At 38.6% G+C, this 21,796-nt stretch overlaps 1 protein-coding gene across 1 annotated transcript in view; it reads left to right on the top strand.

Annotated features, from left to right (window-relative positions):
• Positions 1-1,167: 1,167 nt before the first annotated feature.
• Positions 1,168-21,796, top strand: part of camkvb (CaM kinase-like vesicle-associated b) — a 35,149-nt gene continuing 14,520 nt past the window's right edge. Inside the window, exon 1 of the mRNA XM_026307469.1 lies at positions 1,168-1,255. The gene's annotated coding sequence lies outside the window, so the exon portion shown is untranslated. The remainder of the gene's footprint in view (positions 1,256-21,796) is intronic.

The following is a 21,796-nucleotide window of genomic DNA, read 5'->3' as shown; positions in this document are numbered from 1 at the left end:
TGTCATATTCTCTGAAGATTAGGCCATCACACCAGTGCATAATGTCATTGGAACTATTGAGAGAACTACTGTCTAGAGTCACATCCAGACACAGTTTCTGGAAAGAGATGTTACTCTTATTAAAAAAACAAAAACAATTCCTGAATGATGTGAACCACACAAACAATATTCAATTCACCACCCACTGAAATGGAAGCAGACATTTGAGGGACAGATATCTCAAAACCTTGGGATTTATTGCTTTATATTACCAAAATGATCTGCTTACCTACAGGAGAAACCAGGAGCGTTGGGGGGGATACAGTTTCTTTTTTGAGTGTGTGTGAACAAACAAGCTGAGCAGCTCAGGGTGCTCTGAAAGATAAGTCTTTTACACACATGTTGCCAATAATATATAGTCTGTTAAAGCACTAGGCCATTTATCAGACACAGGCAGAGGGTTGGTAATGGGACCAGTTCTTTTTCTTTATTCTGTTTTTATAAGATGCACATAGACCAGCAGCAGTAGCAGCAGCAGCAGCCTGAGCTGATCAAACCAGTGTGATCCTTCGGTCCTCCCCTTTAGCCTTCTAGTTTCCAGACATGCTTACAGACTGCCTCATTCGCCTTTTATGTGTAACCTAATACGACGCATTGGTTTAGTCTGAATTTACGCAAACTTTTAGGCTCCTGTACGTCCAACCTTTCATGTTGTAATTTCTCATCATCCTCTCAACTTCCATAGCTGTAAAATATATTATGAATTGAAATTCAGTGATTCCTTTCTGTTGAAAATAACGAGCAAACTACAGTATTGTCTTCGTTTAAATGGTGGGTAATGACGGCGACTGCAGGTGCGTCTTCCGTTATGTGCTCGTTTATCAATGAGAGCCCGCAGGCTGCAAATCGTACACCGATTCTGTTATCCGTAAAACACCGTATGATCACTTGGTTGAGATGTGAACTCGTTCAGACTTGTCTGACCCCTCTCCTCCTGTGCGCCGTCCTATCCGCTGCGCGCTCTGGACCCTGCACTCCCTCCTCCCTCTCCTCTCCCCTCGTCCTCACCGCGCAGAGCTCGAAGCGCACAGCCACAACAGATGGCACAGTCCTACGGTCCGCAGGAGCGCAAGAATTACGCGTAGAAGTACTTTTATTTGTCTAAACTTCACGGGAACGTTTAGTGTTAATAGGAGTAGGGATTGCGTTCTCCGAGGACAAACTCGACTTTGGCAGTCACTGGATCCTACGTTCAGAGGCAGAATTTGGTGTCAAGGTAAGTTGGGATGTTTTCTGAATATCCGTTCAGATTTCGGCATCAATGAACTCAGAGCGGGATGCACAGAAAAAGCTCAAAATGCGATGACTTGGAGGATTTTATCCTTCTATCTTTGCATTTAACGCTCACACTAACCCGAACCTTTTAAGGCTGTTACATAATATGATACAGCCTGAAGAACAATGGACTTTTGAAATGACACTTCAGCGTCAGTTGACCTGCCAACAGAACCAGTAGCCTAAACAAAATTTAAATAGATCTTACTGATATTTTACAGGTTCAACCACAAAATTCGTTTCATAAATGCATTCGCTGAAACGCAAAAGCCCGAGTTGTTTCATTCGCAGATACTTAGCAAACTTTGCAGTGAGAGCAGGTATTGGTGGGTATGAATGATATCAGAACACAGATCAGATCGTCTCATTTATACAGATTTTTTTTTTTAGGCAACAGGAGTCTTCGAGTCCGACCATTCCAGGAGTTTATTACAGCACTAAGTCTTCGCTGGCTCCACAGTTACACTTAAATGCTGATGCTGCAACTATGTACAGATGCTGATGCCACAGTACCAAGCACCATATGCTGTCATGATCATTTTTACTGAATAATATTTAGCCCCCTGGAAACCTTTAATGTGAAAAACAAAAGAATCAGTACCTTGACAAAGAGCAGTAATGTTCTCGTCTGTTGTGGTTTTCTAAAATTTCTACTGAGAAGAACCTTAAAGCAACTTTAACGCTGGTGTTGCTCAACAGGGCATCCTTCTCAAATGTGTAATGAGACTTTTGAGGTTAATGGTTATCAAAAACCAAATGCAAAATGTCATTTTTTATTCAAAAGACATGCAGTGATGACCTTTGAAGATGTTCAAATTAATTGGCTCTTTTAAAAGTGTGCCCTAATTAGTGTTTTGCATTGCAGCAGATGCACCTCATGCCGCCACCAGCAGTGGATAGATTAGGCTTTTTACTGTAACAGCCTGTGAGAACCCGAGTGGTAACTCTTGCCTCAGAAAAACATTGGAGAGCTCTGACATTTAGGCTTTGATGAAGACTCAATAATCAAATCTATCTCTCTACATTGTGGTTAACCCAGGATTTATATATATATATGTATATATATAAAACCTATATATATATATATATATATATATATATATGTTTATATATATTCAGCTCTACACCTTCAGCATTCCAGTAAGCAAGTCACATATTCAGGTTTAAACAAGGGAAAATGGAAAAAAAAAAAAACTCCACTGTGGAGACGTTTCCTGTAAAGGTTGATGCTATGCGCCCATATGTCACATTCTTAAGGCCCTTTAGAATGAGTTATACATGCTAGATCACCAATGAGCTGTGTGTAATGATGTGTTCAGTCCCAGAAGAGGTCCCGACCTACGATGGACCCCAGGTGGCCGCCGTGGCAGCAGCAGCAGCAGCTACAGGAAAGCACAGCAGATTACCACATAGCCTCACAGTTTCTACACAATTAGCTCTCTGGGGAGAGCCGCTCCAGCTTTGTGTTGCATCCACTCTGGATTCTCTATGAGATGCAGGCATGATAGAAAAACATGGAAATGTGAGGTCTTTCTTGAGAATGTGACTGCAGACCAACAGATTTGCTAATACTGGTGAAATGAAGAATGTAACTGCTATGCCATAATTGAATTGAAATACACAAGTTAAGGGAACTGTAGAGTAGAGCTGGTTTTCCCAAATAGCTGTGAGATCACTTTCTGTAAGTTGGCTCATTCATTTTTTAAAAATTTTATTCAGTTGTATGCTTTTTCTAGAATTACAACACCAGTATATTAGAATATGCATTTTTTTTTATTGCTCTGTCTTTAGTGTGGTACATACATATTGTTTCTAAGATATTATGAATATCCTATCTTTGTTGCATTTATTTGTGCTCAGTAAATTTTTTATGGGCCCTTGGAGAGTCCTCTGCAACTAATGCTCCTGTGCAAGAGCCACACAACAAACTTACTTTAAAATGTGTGCTCTTACACACTCAAGGGGTGTGCTATTCTGAGTACCAGAACAGAACACTCACAGAGAAGCAATATTGGGGCATATATTGTGGAGGGCCACAAAGATCATCCAGTATCCGAGAGAGATCGCTCTTCGTTTATCATGCTCTGTTCTAAAAGTGGAGATGGTGGATGCAGTGATGTTTAACAAAGATGTTACCTTGTTTGCCCAAGTTGCCATTTGTTTACTCCACTTTTATATAGTGTCATTTTCTCTATGTCTCTGACATTGGTGGATTTATAGAGATTCTCCCAATGTGGCATTTTATCATGTTAATAAGAATATCAGGCATTTAAGTGCAAGTTATAGATCCATACACAATAGAAGGGATTTTAATGACTTAAGTCAGAGACAATATCCCAGAAGTGTGGAAGGGTTAGATCTAAAGTAATATGATTGGACTGGCTCTTTTTATGAGAACTGTGTGGATTTGAGTGTAGTCTCGCTTTGAAGAGGAGAATCAAAAGCATGTGGATGCTCAGCCACTGCAGAGGCTGACTGTTCTATTGACTTTACATAACCAACATGTGAGGTATACCTTTTAAGCACAGATTTATGTCATAAAAATGCCATATTTTTTAAAAAACCTTTTCAGAATTGACAATCAGCCAAACATAAAAAGCTACGCTGTAGCATGTCCAAACAGCCATCAGATGTTTTCCATTTCACAAATGTGTCATGCAAATATGAATATCATGATGTAAATATCACTTTTTGCAGCTCACACGTCCTCCTGTAAACCAACAAAATAAATCATGTAAACTTGCAGTTCCACATACATTAAATGATGCCACCATCTCTGATTTAGTGTGGGATATTTTAGTTAATGGGCTCCATTTGATTGCCTCACCAGTTTCACTGCTGCTGCTGTCCACCAATCAAAGCAAAGCCAATGCTCTCCTCACATGACTCAAGCTGCCAAGAAAAAAATAAGTGCCACCATGAAGTCAGAGATAAACTGCAGCAACACATGGGTTATTTTTTGTAGCAGCTCTCAAGCTCCCTCCATTTACAGTGGATCAATATCATGTTGTGAGAAGTGAGAGTGAAAATGAAGAGGGGTTACTTCAGTGAATAAATTCTGCAGTGATACCTACAGCTGCAGTGCCATGGAGCATCTGACGTTAAACTGTTAATCTCGTCATGATGTGGGAAGATGCTCTCGTTTGTAACAGAGATGCATTGAAAATGTAATAATGAACATTACTGGTTAATATCCAATTGTTATGAGAGCTCATCCATGCACACAGCACCTCATACACTGCTGGTTCATCCTACAACTATCGTTAAGAACGTTGTTAAGAACCTCTAACACACCTCACAGCAGTTTTCTGTAAATATAATTATTATTTTTACATTCTGTGTTACACTCATTCAGCTCTGAAATAAAGTGGATTCTCAAACCTAATTTCTGCATGACCATGGGAAAACTCCATGGTCAAAAGGATGGGGTACCTAGGCACAATCTGCCAATAGAGGAAATGTACAGGATGCCATTAAATCACAGAGGTCACTTCCACTGCCTATGAGTGCCCGTCTACCCATTACAACAGTGAGCACATCTGGGTTTTGTGCATTCATGTAGAATAACAAATTTGGAAAATACTACTAAAATGTTAAAGAGCTATTGTTCAGTCAGATGCATGAAACAGAGTAAGAAACAGTTTTCGGTCTGTTTCCAAAAATCCAAAAAAGGAGCAACAGGAAATGACAAAATTCAAATAATGTTTTGTTTTTATCTCACACATACAACCAAACATAGTATGACATGCAATAAAAAAGTGACTGTCCCTAAAGGAAAAAAAAAAAACCCTCCAAACTTTGTTTCAGCTGCAGGCTTTACTACTTGCAGCTTGAAGTCTGCAGTATAGCTCTTTCTTTTGGGCAGCATTTTCACTTGTGTTACACAAGGAGTTGTAGTTTAGCGTGAACATGAACAGTTTTACTTTTTCGGCGGTACAATATTACCTTCAAATGACTCAAGACTGCCAAAAGTATCTAACACCATGTGGCTACTTGCTCACCATTGAAGCCATTATGGTGTGGATCAGTTTAACATATCTACCTTTAAGAATAATCTAATGATTTTACTTCTAAAACATCCCAGAAAGTCAGATGGTCAGTTTTTAAAAAGATAAAAACTGATACAGAAATACAATGATATCACCATTTTTCACATACATTCATGTTTATTGCCAAAGTCTAGCACCTACATCACCCACAATGCAAGCTGTTGCCATCTTGGCAGTAGTAAATGCCTTGAAACCACTGCTCTGAAGCTACAGAGGTCTGTTATCTCAATTTCTGGTCACGTTTTAACTTCTACAGACCACTGACTGTCATTATCGATTTACTTGGCTTTTTAAAGATATTTACTTTATTTGGTTTTCTATTGATATTGCAGCTCTTGCTTGTTTTGCCATTCAATGTTGATAAGAGAGGTATTCTATAGTGATGTCAGGGAATATCCTCGACTGGAGATCAGCTGTGCAAACAATCAGTCTCATCTGTGTTGTTTTCTCTTGATTTTCTTCATGTCTGGGAATAAGTCATGAACTCCGCCATCAGTCATTAAAGACTGTTATCAGGAGCAGCATATAATAGGAAATAATGTTATAATGGCATGTGGCACCGTCGGCTCTATTTATTAGTAGGAAATTTAAAAAGAGAGAGAATAACTAATTTCATCAGTGTCAGTGATTAACACATAGGAAGTGTCCAGTGAAAAAATCAAACAGAAGCAAACTGCATCTTTTGTGAAAGGGTTAGTTATGGCACCATGCAGCTTCAAAGAGCCACCCTGCCTAGCATCCGCAAATAAAAAATTTGAAGGGGAATTTTAAATGGAAACTGATTAATATTTCACCTCAGCATTGATTTCTGCTTCCACTGTAAGACGTTTCCAGTGCAAAGCAGGTTGCTTATGCACAGGCATGTGGTGATGTTACCGGTCATGATCTGGCACATCCTCTTGTTTCCACTGTGTATTAGAGGTAATAGGCCTCCTGTGTGCACCATCGCTGTCGTCACCACTTAGTTTGTCACCCCAGCTGCCTGCTCTGTCATTTTCTCATTCATAGGAGCAATACAGATGACGGGGGTTGAAGTGATAATGCTGTGATGGATGGAAGGTATTATTACTGATACGTAGTGTTTACTTACCGCATCTGGAAGAAATAGATGGTATTTTCCATATCTGAGTGTGTAAGATCATTTCTCAGGTGACATTTTGTGAGTCAATTCAAGTTCGCAGTGCGATTCTGTTGTAACATCTCCTGTTACTTATCAAAATCAGGGCAAAATACAAGCTACTGTAGTGCAACAGGAAAGTGGATCAATTTCTAGATACAGTGAAGATTAAAACTCCCAATATCTGTGATGTTTATGTTTCATGTGTCAGTTCTGTTATTAGATTCTTGGCACCTTTTGATGTTGTCTGCTCTACATGTTGGACTGCTCTGTATTGGTTGTTGCACAGGTGAAGGACAGGGGAAATCTATTTTCATTAAAGTTGCATGACAGAGCCTGAAGACAACCAGTAGTTGCATGACTACAATCGATGGTCCTCCCTCATGCTGCGGTAGCTTGTCACCGTGGTGACATGGTCAGAGATATGCCTTGAGTCCACCTCTTGAATCAGACTGTAACAGACTACTGCATTGTTTTTAGACACCTTGACAGAGCAGCATGTTGAAGGTTTATGATCTCTCTGAGCTGGAATTTAAACATGATGATGTCAGTTTGGAAATTTGAAAGACACGACAGAGCAGCTTGGGTGATGGCAAGAAAGGAGGAGGAGAAGGGGGTTGGTAATAGGGTAGCAAACTTTTGGACAGTATGCAATTAAATCAGAAATGTTAGGAGACATGCTTTTTCTAAAGGAGACAAGTTAATCATGTGTGCCCAGCAGGTTGATCACTATATTTTACAAATTAGTGATTGGCAAATGAAGAATGATTTAAATGTGTAATTACTGTTTAAACACAGCAAAGAGCCTTTTTAGGCATCTGTCATTATCTTTATTGCTTCAGCAAAACACGGCATTAAACCTGTAATAACATTTTTTTTTTTTTTGGACACTTGGGGGCAGCGAAAACAATATGAGATCATATTTCTTTTTAGGTTGATATAACAGACCTAGCGAAAAGTGGTTTGTTGACACAGCAGTTACAGAGCATCATTATCATTCAGCTGGAGTGCTGAGAGACAGAGGTCCAATATCTAGTCTCCTTTAGCTCTGTTTTAGGTCTCTACTAACTACTACACCTAAATCTTTTGCCTGGAAAGCTTCAATGATTATGGCATATTGTAGACCCTGGACACATTCTCACTATTGTCTGCCCATGCATTTGTCGATAGCTGTTTGAAGAAGCTACTGTATTATTTAGAAAAACCATGAATGAGTTTATGTTTCTCACTTGAATGTGCGTCACCAATTAGTCTAAAGTTTGCTTAATAAGATGCAGCAGTTTCGCACTGAATGAGATCTTTGTTAACAGATAAGGAGGAGGAGAACAGAGCTGAGGGAGCAGGTGGTAGACATGAATGAGCGGATCCAATAAAAATCATTCAAAACAAATGTTCCTGCTCTTCTTGCATAATAGACACAATTCTAGCAATGACCCATGCGGTAATGTTCATGAATGTTTTATCTCTACTTGCTGTATGAAGACATAAACAAACCTCCTGGACCTTCAAAAGACAAAGAAGGAAAAAAAGAAAGAATCTTCTAAATTTGGCAAAATGCAGCACACAACATCCTCCCTCCTCCAAAGCAAATAACGCTTTTCTCTGCATTGAGCAGGAGCAGTACTGTAGTATGATGCCACACTGAAGGACTCTGTAACCAAGGCAACTAACAACAGGCACGGAGAATGGTCAGATTAGTCGGTGAAGTGTGAAGAGAAAGCATTTCAGATTTTACATAAACCAAAATGGCCAAGGCTGTCTTACATGAAAACAGCCTCATAAAAACCAAAATAAAAGCTTCACATTGGTAGATCAATTGCTGTTTGCAGCCTCTGTGTTGGTATGTAGAGCTCTCAGTTTTTTAAAATTGTTAAATAAATGCCTCTGCTTTTGCTTTAAAACCATATTTAGATATTTAGAATAAACTCAAGATTTTTATACTAGGTTCAACTTCACAAATAATATTTAAACTCTGAGCAGAACGGCTGAATGCATGTAGCTAAAGGCTGGTGATGAGCTAATCACAGACTTCAGGAAAGGAGCTTGGTGGAGGTGGATGCAGCCATTAGCGACAACGATTCGCACCTCAGTCATTCATCTCACCACCTCCCACTGCGCTGACCCCTCTGTCACATGTTCTGAGTCACCTGGCTCCTCGCCACTCCTCCCTGCTTGTTCTCTCAACATGTTACGTGAGCCCCTCTCTCCCTCTCTCCTCGTTGAGCACACAACACACCAAGAGTAGATTAACTGTATCACTGCCTAGACTAAGCAAGAAAACAGAGTAAAGTATATTTAGGTACAGACTGCTACTATTGACTGGAGAAAGGCCTCAGAGATAGGCTTTTTTTATTCATGTGGGAGGAAAAGAAGCACGAGTACAGCTTTTTGGTGCTTAGTAGGATTTTGTAGAGCAATACGCCTGCTCATCCAGCTACATGAACTTATGTGAGAAACGCCAAGCATGCATCTGAAGGCCAAACCCAAGGGTTTTCACTGTTAGCAGTGTCCGGTGTTTGCAGCATCCAATTTACCCTGCACACTTGTGCTGTGAGCGCTCATTTGCCACCATGCTGCATGGTTTTAAATGAATCAATCAGTTGCGACTAGCTTGATTTTGCCTGTATAGTCAAATGATTTTTTTTTTGCCAAGAACACCGTCGGCATGAAAATGAATGTGCATGAATGAATAATAGGCTCCAACATGGATACATATTATCACAATGTTGGATTAATATGGTAGCGGTACTGGAAATTTTTATCACATCACACATACTGCAGCACTGGCTAAAACCTTACAAAGAAACAGCCCTGTGATGTAGTTAGGCACAGTGATGCTTTGAGCTAACGCCTATGTACTGCATATTAACATGCTCACAATAACAGTGCTTACCTGCAGATTGATGCCTATATAGAGTCAGTAGTATTCATCCCCTGGGGACCAAGAATGGCTGTAAAAAATCAGTTAACAAGTGAATTAACCAGGTGAATGACAGACCCACGTTCCCTGCCCTGCCCTAAAATGGAAATTTTGGACATTAAAATTCCAGCCGATTTGTCTGTTGAATAAGTGTTATCAGCGTACATCTGTCCCATATATATAGAGGATTAGGGCCCAACTACAGATACTGGAGGCAATGAGGGTTACCACTGAGGTGATTGTTATGACTGATTAATGTGCACCAACAGTAATCCCTAATCCTAACCAACACAGTTTAATCCCTAAACCTAACCTAAACATATGTTAATCCCTAATCCTAACCAACATGTTTAAATGGCTAAACATGTTCAACATATTTTCAATGTCTAAACCTAACTGAGTAGTTGTCATGCTTAAATTTAAGCTTGTAACTTATGTAATGACAACAATGAAGATCTGTGGGATGATAATGACCGACTGAGCTTTCCAGTGGGTTCCAGTAAGTGAGTAGGGACCTACTGAGCCATAACTATAGCCTTATAGGAAGCCCAAATGGGCTATTGAATAGCAAAACATTCCAACCAACTGGGCACACTGCATCTGCTGATGAAAGTCATATGATATAACTCCAGAGCAGTTACTATGTAAATGGAATTTGTGGTGAGACATTTCTCATCCAGTGTTGTGGACATATTTTTTGAAAACTCATCAAAAATAATTGTTTGTGTTCTCTGCATATTTTTTGACATACATGCCATATAAAACATGTAGTACTACTATATACAAAGTGTAACGTCACATACTTTATGAAAATTGTAATAATACGTAAAACATAACACAAATGAAGCACTGTATTCAGTTCAATTTAATTCAATTCAATGAATTCAATTAAACTTTATTAGTATAGTGCCAAATCACAATAAACATCATCTCAAGGCACTTTACACAGAAACCCAACACATCCCTTATGAGAAACTGTGGAGAGGAAAAACTCCCCTGTATGCTCGTAGACACAGCATTCATTTTTAACTATGCCGAAAACAGACTTTTTATATGAAGGCAGGAAATGCAGAAATAAATGAGGTGGTGACAGCTGTGATGGATGTTATGAACACCACTGGTGTATTCGGGGATCATATATCGGGGAAAGGGGTGCGCATGATTTACACGTCCTGCTTGAACTTTTACTGAACAAATTTAAAATAGTTGAAGTGCAGCGGAGGGCTAGTAAAGGTTGGATCATGCTTTCTTTCCCTTGGATAAGGACAAATGTAATCACACTGTGGGTGTGCAACATGCATGAATAAGTAGAACAATTTAAGCATTGGCTAAAATACAAACTAGATGACGTTTTTTTTTTTTCGGTGGCGCTGTGTTTGCGTGTGCAAAAGGAAATGTAGCCAGCATGGGGATTGGGTTTTGCCTGGCTCTGTTGAGGAGCAGGTGGGTCGGCTTGGTGGGCCGGCAGTGCTATGATTCCACCAGGACTATCAAGGCCATCTGCAGAACAGCTCATCGCCCCTCACTGGGTCTGTGCGTACAGTGGGCTGCAACACATGTACTCACCCCAGTCTCAGGAGTGAGAGCGTGTCCCCCCCAGTAGGCAAAGTTCTGCCTCCACCAAGAATATGTCATCTCCTCTAAATAGAGGCGGTCCTCTTCGTCTGTTTCTACTGTGTGTAACCATGGAGACAGGACTGTTATCATGCGTTTTCACTCATTTAAAACTTTGAAGTCAGTGTTATTAAATCTGCCATTTTGACTTGGATTGGCTGAAAGTCATTCAGCATTTGATTACCTACACACAGTGAGAAATATAGCGGCTCCACTCTACCGTCCTTTGTAAAACAGCTAGAAATTCAGTGCAGGCTGCCTTCTTTTGCTAAGTATCCAAAAGCACACAGCAGTGACACTATCCTAATTTTCATGAACATTCTGTCAGGAGAGATTACGTATCCCGCTTCCTGCTGGGTTTTCTCCCCTAGAGAGAACAGCTTGTAAATATGATGAGGCTGTGGAGAATACCACAGATCTAGTTGACATTTTAAAATACAATTGTTTTTTGTGAAAAATGTAAGGTAGGAACCAGACCTCATTACCTTTTATATTTTTTTTGATAAAAGAGACAAACATTATCTCAGTTTAAAGGACTGCACAGGTGCAATTCCTGTACCAAAGCTGTTTGATTGATGCACAAACATGAAGGGGATTATTATTGTCAAATATAACGCAGTGAATCCACTCTCACTGCAAATGTCTGAAATCATCTGGTTGTGACATTTTTTATATACCTCTGTTTATGCCTGCAGTTTTCTTCTTGCGCTGCATCTGTCAAGTTGTGTCTTATCTAATTAATAACTGCAATAATTCACTGATGGCTTATTTGTGCATGGCCACTCAGGCCCACAGATCATATTTTGTGATGATGGCTGAGGTAGAACAATTACTTGTCAACTTCGTTTTATTCATTCAGTCAAAACATACTATGTGGGCGTAGTAGAGAAATATACTGTACATCTAGGATAACAACCCCACATTCCCATTCTCACAACACACACACACGCACACACACACACACACACACACACACACACACACACACACAACTTATTTGAAACTGTGATGCTTTCTTTACGCAACTCACAGTTGCACCAGGAGAGACTGTGGCTGTCAGATACAATACTATATTGTATTACTGTTTTGTTACTGTACTCTAATAGAGTTCATCAAAAAGACTTAAGAACCAAATTTTAAACCAGATTATAAATTATAATAAAATGCCACTGTGACCATGCAGCTTTGAGAAATATACATTTCGTTTTATCAAAATATGGGATAATGAAGCATTTCTTTTGTTTAAATGTATGAAATCTTTGCAGTCTTTAAGGTCACAGTGAACCAGCTCTAAAGTGCATCTTTAGTCATGAAAGGCAAATTAATTCAATGTAACTATAAATATCAGACATCCTATTCCTCAGTTTTCATCTATCAGATCTGCCATAACTCCAGAGTTTTATTTCATGTAAACCAACTCTGAAATGCGTGAAATTGAATCATCCCCAGAAAATGTGTGGAATTTCTGAAGTACTTTACAAATAAATCTCTCATATGAAGGTTTAGATATCACCTCAGGGTGGTGACCCTTCATTGCTCCCCCCATTGATCCAGCAAAATTCTACTCATCTCACCAATTTCAAACCCATATCTATTTCATCCTTGGACGGGACAATAGCACACTCATATCCTCTTGATATCTTACCCACTGCATCAACAGATCCTTTCCATTCTGGCCTATACATATTCCATATCATAGATAGTTCAATAGCTAATGCTTGTGTTCTTTGTACCCATAACTGCATTTAAATAACCTTATAAACTGCTTCAGTGAGATGTATTGTCCAGTAATTCTAGATCTTCTTGTTCCTGTTCCAGTATAGCTGAAATTGTTTTACTCATCCCACCTATATTTAATCCGTCCAATCTGTTAAACCCTCTTTCTAAAAACCTAGCAGTACTTTTTGACTCAGACCTTTGCTTTGATGCTAAAGGTAAAAGAAATGGTACAATCCTGCCTTTTCATTTGAGAAATAGCACCAAAAGTGCCTGTTCTTTGTATAGTTGCTTTTAGAACATTTTCAAAATTCCAGGTTAAAGGGGTTTAGTCTATATGCCAAATCCAATAGATTGGATCCCTAGACCCCTGTATCTCGCCCAGGGGTATTATTAGTGCCTAATATTTCAATCAGAATATAAAACATCAACATAGTGGCAATTACAATATAAAGCCATTAAATAATTGTTTTGAGGTTAAAAATAAGACATAAAAAGGCAATTCATACATAACTAAATGATGCAGCGTATTACTAACAACACTGTTGTCTATGAGCTTCTCTTTAACCAATAACAGTTGTACTATATATCATTTTGTCATATTTGGAGCATTTCATTGAAAGTCCCCAGTAAATTAAACCACAGAAGGATTTATTTCCATTATTTAGTTTGTTTGGCCAACATTTCTATTTAGACTCATAACAGCACTAGTATCCTGCCAAAATTTATCTCTCTTTTATTGTCCTTGTCTCTGGACTAAAAGCTGTTTCATTCAAACATTATGCACTGTAATGACTGACTGACTGAAGGTTTTTCAAGAAATTAGATAGCAGAAGTCAGAATGGATGATAATATTTTTAAAAAATGTATTAAACATAGGGTTGGCAGTTCCTTTCATAAGCATTTTTGTTACATTTCTTGAATTTCTCTTTCATCCTGGTGACACTGAATAAATTAAATGCACTGACAACATAAAAAAAATGTCATATGTGGCAGCAGCAGGGCTCAAAAAAGACTGATGAACTTACTTCCTACTTGTGCGTACTCTGTTAATGGTAGCTAGATCTGAATTGCACTTTCCCCAGTGCTGTCTTGTGGGGCAAAAAAAACAAAAAAACACTAGGCAGTTCTAGAGGACTAGTTTTAGAGGGAAGTTTACAGTAGGATCAAATAAACATGTACGCTCATACAAATACATACTGGAAGCAATAAGTAAATAGAAGTATTTTAATGATAAAACTGTGCTTAATATGCTTAGCATCCAAATCATTTAAACAACTGTTTTCTAGATGTTAAATGTTAACTTTGTTGCAGCACAAAAATGAAACAGTCCAAATAAATAATTGAAAAAAATAAAAATACAAAGGTGACAGCCATAACACAAACTGATACAATATCATTGTTCCGGTTTCTAGGTTAGTCTCCAAAGAAGCAAGCGTTAGAGAGAAACTTCTCTTTGATTTCACACCAAGCCCTCAGACAAGAACCGCTCTGATGCAGTCCAACACATTGGTTCCTATTCCCTCCAAGAACCTCGTAACCCACTTCTAACAAGCAGTGGCATGGCACCCTGGCGATGATATCTCTTCATGCTGTTTAGTTTTATTTGTTCTCTCAGAATAAAAGAGAATTTAAATGAACATGAGGATGGCTTTCAAGATTGGGGTGCCAATAAAACCTAAAACTGGTTAACTTCTGAACACTGAGGAAGCCTGTGTACAAGATGGAGTCATTACTTATTAAATGGTTTTCATCTTTTATCCTACGTTGTGCTGATTTCCACCTGAAAAAAAGGAGGGTGGGGGCAGTCAGATTCATTTCATAGCTATAACTTGTTCCTGCCTTTGCACAACAACATTAAAACTTCCACTGCAGTATTTCTGATTTTGCTGACTCACTGTTTTAGCTGAATACCACAATCTACTCATCCACCATGTGAGACAGGAGCTCCTGCTTAAGCCTCTATTGTCATTATATAGACACCTATACAATGAAATGAAGTTTGCCACAACCGAAGGTGCATTTTAAAGCAAACAGAACTGAGACAATGAGACAGTTAAAAAAGAAATAAACAATTCATAGCATACAACACACATTTTGACACATGGGAAAAGTTATTGATGTCATAAATAAGCAAATAAATTCTGTACATCTGCATTCTAAAAATTATAGTTTATTGTAAACATTGCACTTGAGTCTGACGATGGAAGTGCAGTTATTGTGAATATTATATAATAGCTTTATAGCCCGTGGAAAGAAACTGTTCCGTAGTTCATTTGTATGACTTTTGATGCTCCTGTACCTCCTTCTGGAGGGCAGCAGACTTAATAGATGGGGGGCCAGGATGGAGGTGGTCTTGGACAATCCTTTTTGCTGTGGAGATACATCTGGAGGTGGCAATGTCATCCAGAGAGGGAAAAGGGCAGCCAACTGTCTTTTTGGCTGTCCTTATCACTCTGCAGCTTCTTCTTCTCAGCCTCAGTACAGCCAGCATACCAAAGACAGATATTGTATACCAGCACACTTTCCATGGTTGAGCGATAAAAGGTCAGTATCAGTCGCTCTCTCCAGTTTGTTTCAACAGAGGACTCTTAGGAAGTATAAATGCTGCTGGGCCTTCTTTATCACCGAGTCTATGGTTGCTCTCCAGGAAGGGTCATCTGAGATATAAGTCCCCAAGAATTTGAATGTGTCTCCACCCTTCTCTATTTTATGCCTCCTAAAGTACATGCTAGAAATTTGCTTCATGCCAGAAATCAATTAAATGATTAGACACTTATTTGCTATTGATATCCTAATTTTTAATGCAGCATTTATCTAAATTTGAGTGTCATCTTTTACAGAACATATTTTAAAGTATTTTGCTAAAGTGCAGCCTTTGCAACCCTTGTAAACTGAGGATATTTCATAAGCAAAAAAATGTCACATACTTTACAATCAATTGAAAACATGCAGATACCTACATCTTCATCACATGCATCTGTCTTTAAGTAGCGTATTTATCATAGTGCATTCAGATCAGGACAAAACCCTCCAGATCAGCCTTATTTTTAATATCAGGTTCTGGGTGCAGCTGAAGCCCCCACTCTTTCAAAGGCATTTTCATGCTCTGAACTTGGTACTTGCAGTTCAGTGAAACAATGATATAAGAATCCTCCTCTCTTTCTGGTGGAGAATAGAGCTGTTCAAACTGAATGAGAAGAGAGAAGGAAAGATGGAGCTGTCACGCAATGCTACACACAGATACATGGGAGACTAATGAGAGCATTACACAGAATCTATTTACACAGAAGAGAGAAAGTGCAACAGACTGGGTGAGAAGACAAGGAGAAGAGTACAGGAAAAAAATAGCTTTCATAAGTAGCTTTCAAAAAAATAGATTCATTTTTGTGACTGCAGAGTTGATCTTTCCTGTTTTGTCAAATCAATGACGTCAGTCTTGCTGACGTTTCTTTCTCTGTAATGAGACCTTGGTTGGGCTGTCAGTCGGTCTGATGGTTGTTCCACCACGCTGGACCACAATGAAAGTAGTTAGTGGCTTTCCATAGATTTTTAATCAGACATTCATGGTCTCCAGGGGATGAATGCTACTGACTTCAGTGATATTGTGACTTTTCCTCTATTGACACCTATTGTGTTAGTGTGTTTGTTTTTTTCATTAAAATGTATTGCAACACATTCAACTACTGAATGTGTTGCAATGAAATTTGTTACATACCTTCTGGGTGCTCAGGAAATGGCTTCTCATCATGCCTTTCCCTAAAGTAAGTTTTTTTCACTTCAGTAGAAATATAGTATGCATTACAGTATATAGGCAGTTTGTGGACTGGCACATGATTCTGTGCAGACAGTCATTATTTCTATCCAATGCCTCCAAATATCTTTAGTGTTGCTCAAACGAGTAACACATAGTGACATCATGAGGTCTGTGAACACCTGCCTTCAAAACTGTTCTTTTCAGCCTCATCTGTACTTTGTCTTTAGTACTAAATAGCAAATGTTAGCAAATTTAACATGCTAAACTAAGATGATGAACACTACACCTGTTGATGTTAGCATGTAGGTCAAAGAATCTGCAATGCTTACAGTTTGTTCAGACAGAAAACAAAATAAATTCTCACCTGGTGGCACTTGTGGAAATTTGACTAATGGACTTCATTTGTGTTTTTTCACCCTGAGGAACCAACATTACTGTGATTTCAGCCTGTGCTGTTTTTCTGTTTTGAGTTTGCATCCAAGAGATATCAACATTATATATTCCAACACCAAGAGATATCAGTCAAGGACAAAATTTATAATCCTATTGTTGACAAAAAAGCAGCCAATCTCCTACTTCCCACCTCCAACAGATTAACAAGCTCCAGGCAGAATGTCAAATCTTGCTATGTTAATGACTTACACTCTTTGCTGTACAGTGAGTGTAATGCTGCATCTGACAAGAAAATGAACCTACTACATGTAATATTGGATGTAATGCTGAAATGTTATAAACTTGTGCTAGTGTGTAGGCTACAATGTTGGACAATGTGGCGTTAGACCAGTCTTTTAGAGCCTAAGGTTGCCTTGTGCTGTGGTTCAGCTACAGTGCACAATTGCCCTCAAACTGGCCACAGGAAATAGTTACTGGAAAGGGAAGACATTCTCTGTGATGCTGTATTGTTTACTTTTAAATGTTATCAATTTACAGTACCTTCCTGTCAGTTTAAATTGTATGCTTTCATGAATTTACTGTTCATAATTTGTCTCTTTTGCACTATCAGTTTCACAGTCAGCACTCTGAGGGGACTTTCAATTAGTGTTAGCCCGACATTACAAGCGAGCCCGCTTTATTTATCCCTGCCTTTAGATGATAATATTTCATGTAATGTCAATTTTATGCTTAGCAATTAAAGATTCTGTCCGCTGAAGCAGCATGGAGGATCTGAAAGCTAATGAGATTGGCTCAGTACCTAGAATATTGTAGAGGAGGAGCTGGGCCACTGGATTGCTTCATGTAAACAAGAGACATGTTTCCTGGAGTGAGAAGAAATTGTTCAGCAATTATTTTATGGTTGAATGGTGTCAAAAACTACTAATGTGAAAATTCACATACTAGTTTCTAAAAATAAGATATAATTGTTAACTCTAATATTTGAACATAGATTCAAATATTATATAAATTCATGTATATATATATATATATATATATATATATATATATATATATATATATATATATATATATATACATGAATTTAAAGAATACACTTAAATACATTCAAATATAAATGAATGTATTTAGTAGGCTTACTCAGGTAAATAATATCAATGTGACGACTTCAGTTGTTACCATTCTCAGTCTTCATTGAGCTGCCGTTGCTGCCTGTCAGTGTCTTTTCCCATTCTACCACTGAAGGTGCCAAAGTCTGAAAGGTTCAAATAAGAGGTCTAAGAGTCTAATTTTGTGTTAAAACAATTCAATTTAATTCAATTCAATTCAATTTTATTTGTATAGCGCCAAATCACAATACAAATCATCTCAAGGCACTTTACAAAAACTAAAACTAAAAACCCAACAATTCCCTTATGAGCAAGCACTTGGCGACAGTGGAGAGGAAAAAACTCCCTTTAACGGAAGAAACAAGAATCTTATTAATCGATTAGTTGACCAAAAACCTGAAAATGTATTATGAAATGAATTAATTTTGATAAGTGATTAAATTGCTAATGGCAGTTTGAGTATTACTGGTATTAGTGGGGGCAGCATGGTGGCTGAGTACTGTTGACTCACAGCAAGAAGGTCCTGGGTTCGCAACCCGGCCTTTCTGTGTGGAGTTTGCATGTTCTCCCTGTGCTTGCATGGGTTTACTCTGGGTACTCCAGTTTCCTCCCGCAGTCTGTTTAGAGTAATGGAGGAACCATACACAGTAAATGATATGATGTGTATAAATACACCAAATACACAGTGTCTGTGTGGATGTGTGTGCATATGGAAGCATGCCTGAGCTGTGTTCACAACTGTACTGGAGACTTAATCAGGTTTCTCAGTAGAGATGGGAATCTTTGCATTACCCCAGTAGCTCTCACCCCCTCCCTGAACCTGCCTTTATAATAGATTCTCTGAGCTCTGTCTGTAATTAGGGCATTCTGCAATGTGCTGTTACCACTTTAGGTTCACCATACTTACACCGAATCTCTTCAGTATCAGACTGAAAATGACATAAAGGTACAGGAGTTTTGACAGGAGATATATTTCTTGGGCTAAAATTAGAAATACTAGCTCTATGCAGTGCAAATAGGGAAGGACACAAATATTCATAGTCCAGAGCAGTATATGGAGTCACACTGCAATGCACATGAACATGTGTGCATTCATGCACTCATCTCTGTACACATACAGCCGATTCTCCCTCAGGATGAATTGTCTGTATCTGTTTTATCCAAACAATGTGGCCTTTGCTCTCACATACTCCTTATGGAATGCATTTACGATCCTTCTTACCTGAAGACCAATATATTGTATATAAGCCGTACAGGTCACACTGAAACATCCTGAGGCAGCTACATTGTAGGTCAACAATGGACAATTTGGATTCAGCTTCAGTTGTCCCTGGTGATTTCTTATTCCTGTTTTTGCTGACTACCTGAGTAGCCTTTTAATCAGTTTGCTTGCTAGTTCTCTATTTGTCCTGTATTTTCTCAATTTACTGGATCTTATTGACACAACTGTCTCATGAACATACTGTATATACTTACATGCATTAAAATGTAGTAGAATGTTACTATATGAGTCCTTGGCTACATTTTGTTAATTGGTAAGCTGTTAAATTAGCCAGCAGACACATTGGCTACTGGTTACCTGGTTATTAACTGAGCTGACTCAGTATTTGGGAAAAAATGTCTGCGATAACAACAGCTCTGATTCACGAGGCACTAACACCGATTGTACAGTATCAGTACATTATATATACCTTATCAGAGTTTTACTTTTTAATTATTGCATTACTGAATATAACTCTATCTAATGGAGTCTTTTTAGGTGTCCTGCATTATTGCACAAAGCTTTTGGTAATGTATGATTCAAGTTTGGATGCAACTAAAAGACAAAACCTTTCATTTTACCTTTATATTTGATCACGCTGATTCCTAAGGGTTAATACTTCAACATATTACTTAGTAAGAAGGCATTTAAGGGATCAGAAGAGTGTGTTACATTACTTAATTATACTACATTTACTAATTACAGTAACGTGTTGTTAATTTGACATTTTAACTTTTAATTAGATGGTGGGTCCATTTTGGCTCTTGGCACTCACTTGATAGATCTGTCTAGGATCTGCTCGGTCGGCGTAGGGGTGTGAGGTGGGGCATAGTACAGTAGACTGCATGACTAAAAGGAAGAGAAATTTGACTCCTGGTGGTTCCAAAGTTGTTTCAGTCACATGTTACTAATGTTAGCCATCGGCATGTGTGCGTTCAGGGATCAGCTAGTTTTTTTAATTTTTCTTTTTTTTTTTTTTCTACAACACTGACAAAATGATGCAACGTGGAAATGGAAGCTTTGGAGTTGTTTAAAAACACCTTTAGCTTCAAGTAACGCATTACTGCTGAATAATTAGTAAGGTTAAGTAATCACTTTTTCAGATTTTGTTCATTAATTTAATGTAGTCTAAGTTAATTCGTAAGGTGTCTCAAGCTGTGTCATGCACAAAATAAATCATATCCCAAAACACTGAGGAAATGAAAGCAGTCCCTCTGACGAACCAGGTCAAGCTCACATTTGCCATTCATGCACTAGTAGCAGAGTCAGCTTATCCCCAAGCTTGAATCTGTTTAATAATTGATGTAACAAAACCACAGCATCTCATATTCACAATGTGTCCATGACTTGCAGGTTAAACAGACAAAATGCAGCAAAAAGCATTTTTTGCCCTGCTTAAACCTACACCTCACAGTTGTGCTGGTGCTCTGTACTACACGTCCGTTTCTTTTGTGGAGCAGACATGCAAGATGAATAAGTACTGGTGCTGGCCACACTTAAAAAGATGTTTCAGCTTTGAACTCACTTTTATTCAAATGTGTGTAGGTATAAGAGTATTAGTTATTTTTGCTAACTTATATTATGTGCTCTGAAGAGAGTCATGCTTAATCCTTATAAGTTGGTCAGTGGCTTTGCAAAAGCATATAAATACAATTAATAACATAAATGTGTGTTTTTGGTCCTACCCAATTAAGTCTGTGTTTCAGATGAAACAGAGAAATAATGGCAAGCAGCAGGTATAAGAAGGGCACTTGGCCATTCCTGGCAGGGAGGGTGTTGTATTGATTATAGACCTCTGACTTTTACAGTAAATGTGAGAAGATCCTGCATTCTCACCTCCCTTTTAAAATCAGTTTAAGGGGCTGTAATTTGCCTTGTGATCCTTGTAGAGTGCGAGGTTAGGCCTGTGGTGTGTTGCTGCAAGTGACTCACTATCGAGGGGCTCTGAGGGTGGCTGTCTATGGCACAGGAAGACAGAAGGAAGTGGGAAGTGAAGTGAAGTGGAGTGAGAAGAGTGAGGGTTTTCTCAGGCTCTCTCTCGGCTGCTGGAGAAGGTTTTGCAGTGTCTCATTCTGTGAAGCGGCAGTATGAGTCAAATGCGGAGCCTTCTTTTGAATGAATGGCAGCACACAGTGATATTGTGATTGTTCCTTAAAGGTAACTGAATGATTTAGAGTCTGTGGCTTTGAATAAGCACTCAAAAAAATTGAAGAACTGTAGATTACAAAGCCTCCAATCTTCTGTGATATCTGGCAAACAAATAAGAGCTGTAATAGGTTCTTGAGAGAGTTGAAGCAGACAAGCAATGCAGGGCACTAAACTGGGATTAGAGGAGGGCTGAGGAGAGAAGGCTGGTAATTATTACAGCACTGCCGAAACTGCCATGCTACTTCTCCTAGCGCTGTTAAGCATGCACCCTGGGACACAGTAATTCCTCAATACAAGAAGGACATAAAATCCCGGCCTGCTGAGGAAAAAGGATACTGTTAGAATAATTATTTCATTTATGTATGTGCCAATTTTTTTTTTAAAACTTTACCACCATC

The sequence above is a fragment of the Mastacembelus armatus genome, chromosome 5 (assembly GCF_900324485.2).
Source record: "Mastacembelus armatus chromosome 5, fMasArm1.2, whole genome shotgun sequence".
NCBI classification, from domain to species: domain Eukaryota; kingdom Metazoa; phylum Chordata; class Actinopteri; order Synbranchiformes; family Mastacembelidae; genus Mastacembelus; species Mastacembelus armatus.
Note: the sequence above shows the minus strand (reverse complement) of the source record. Positions and strands in the feature narration are given on the sequence as shown.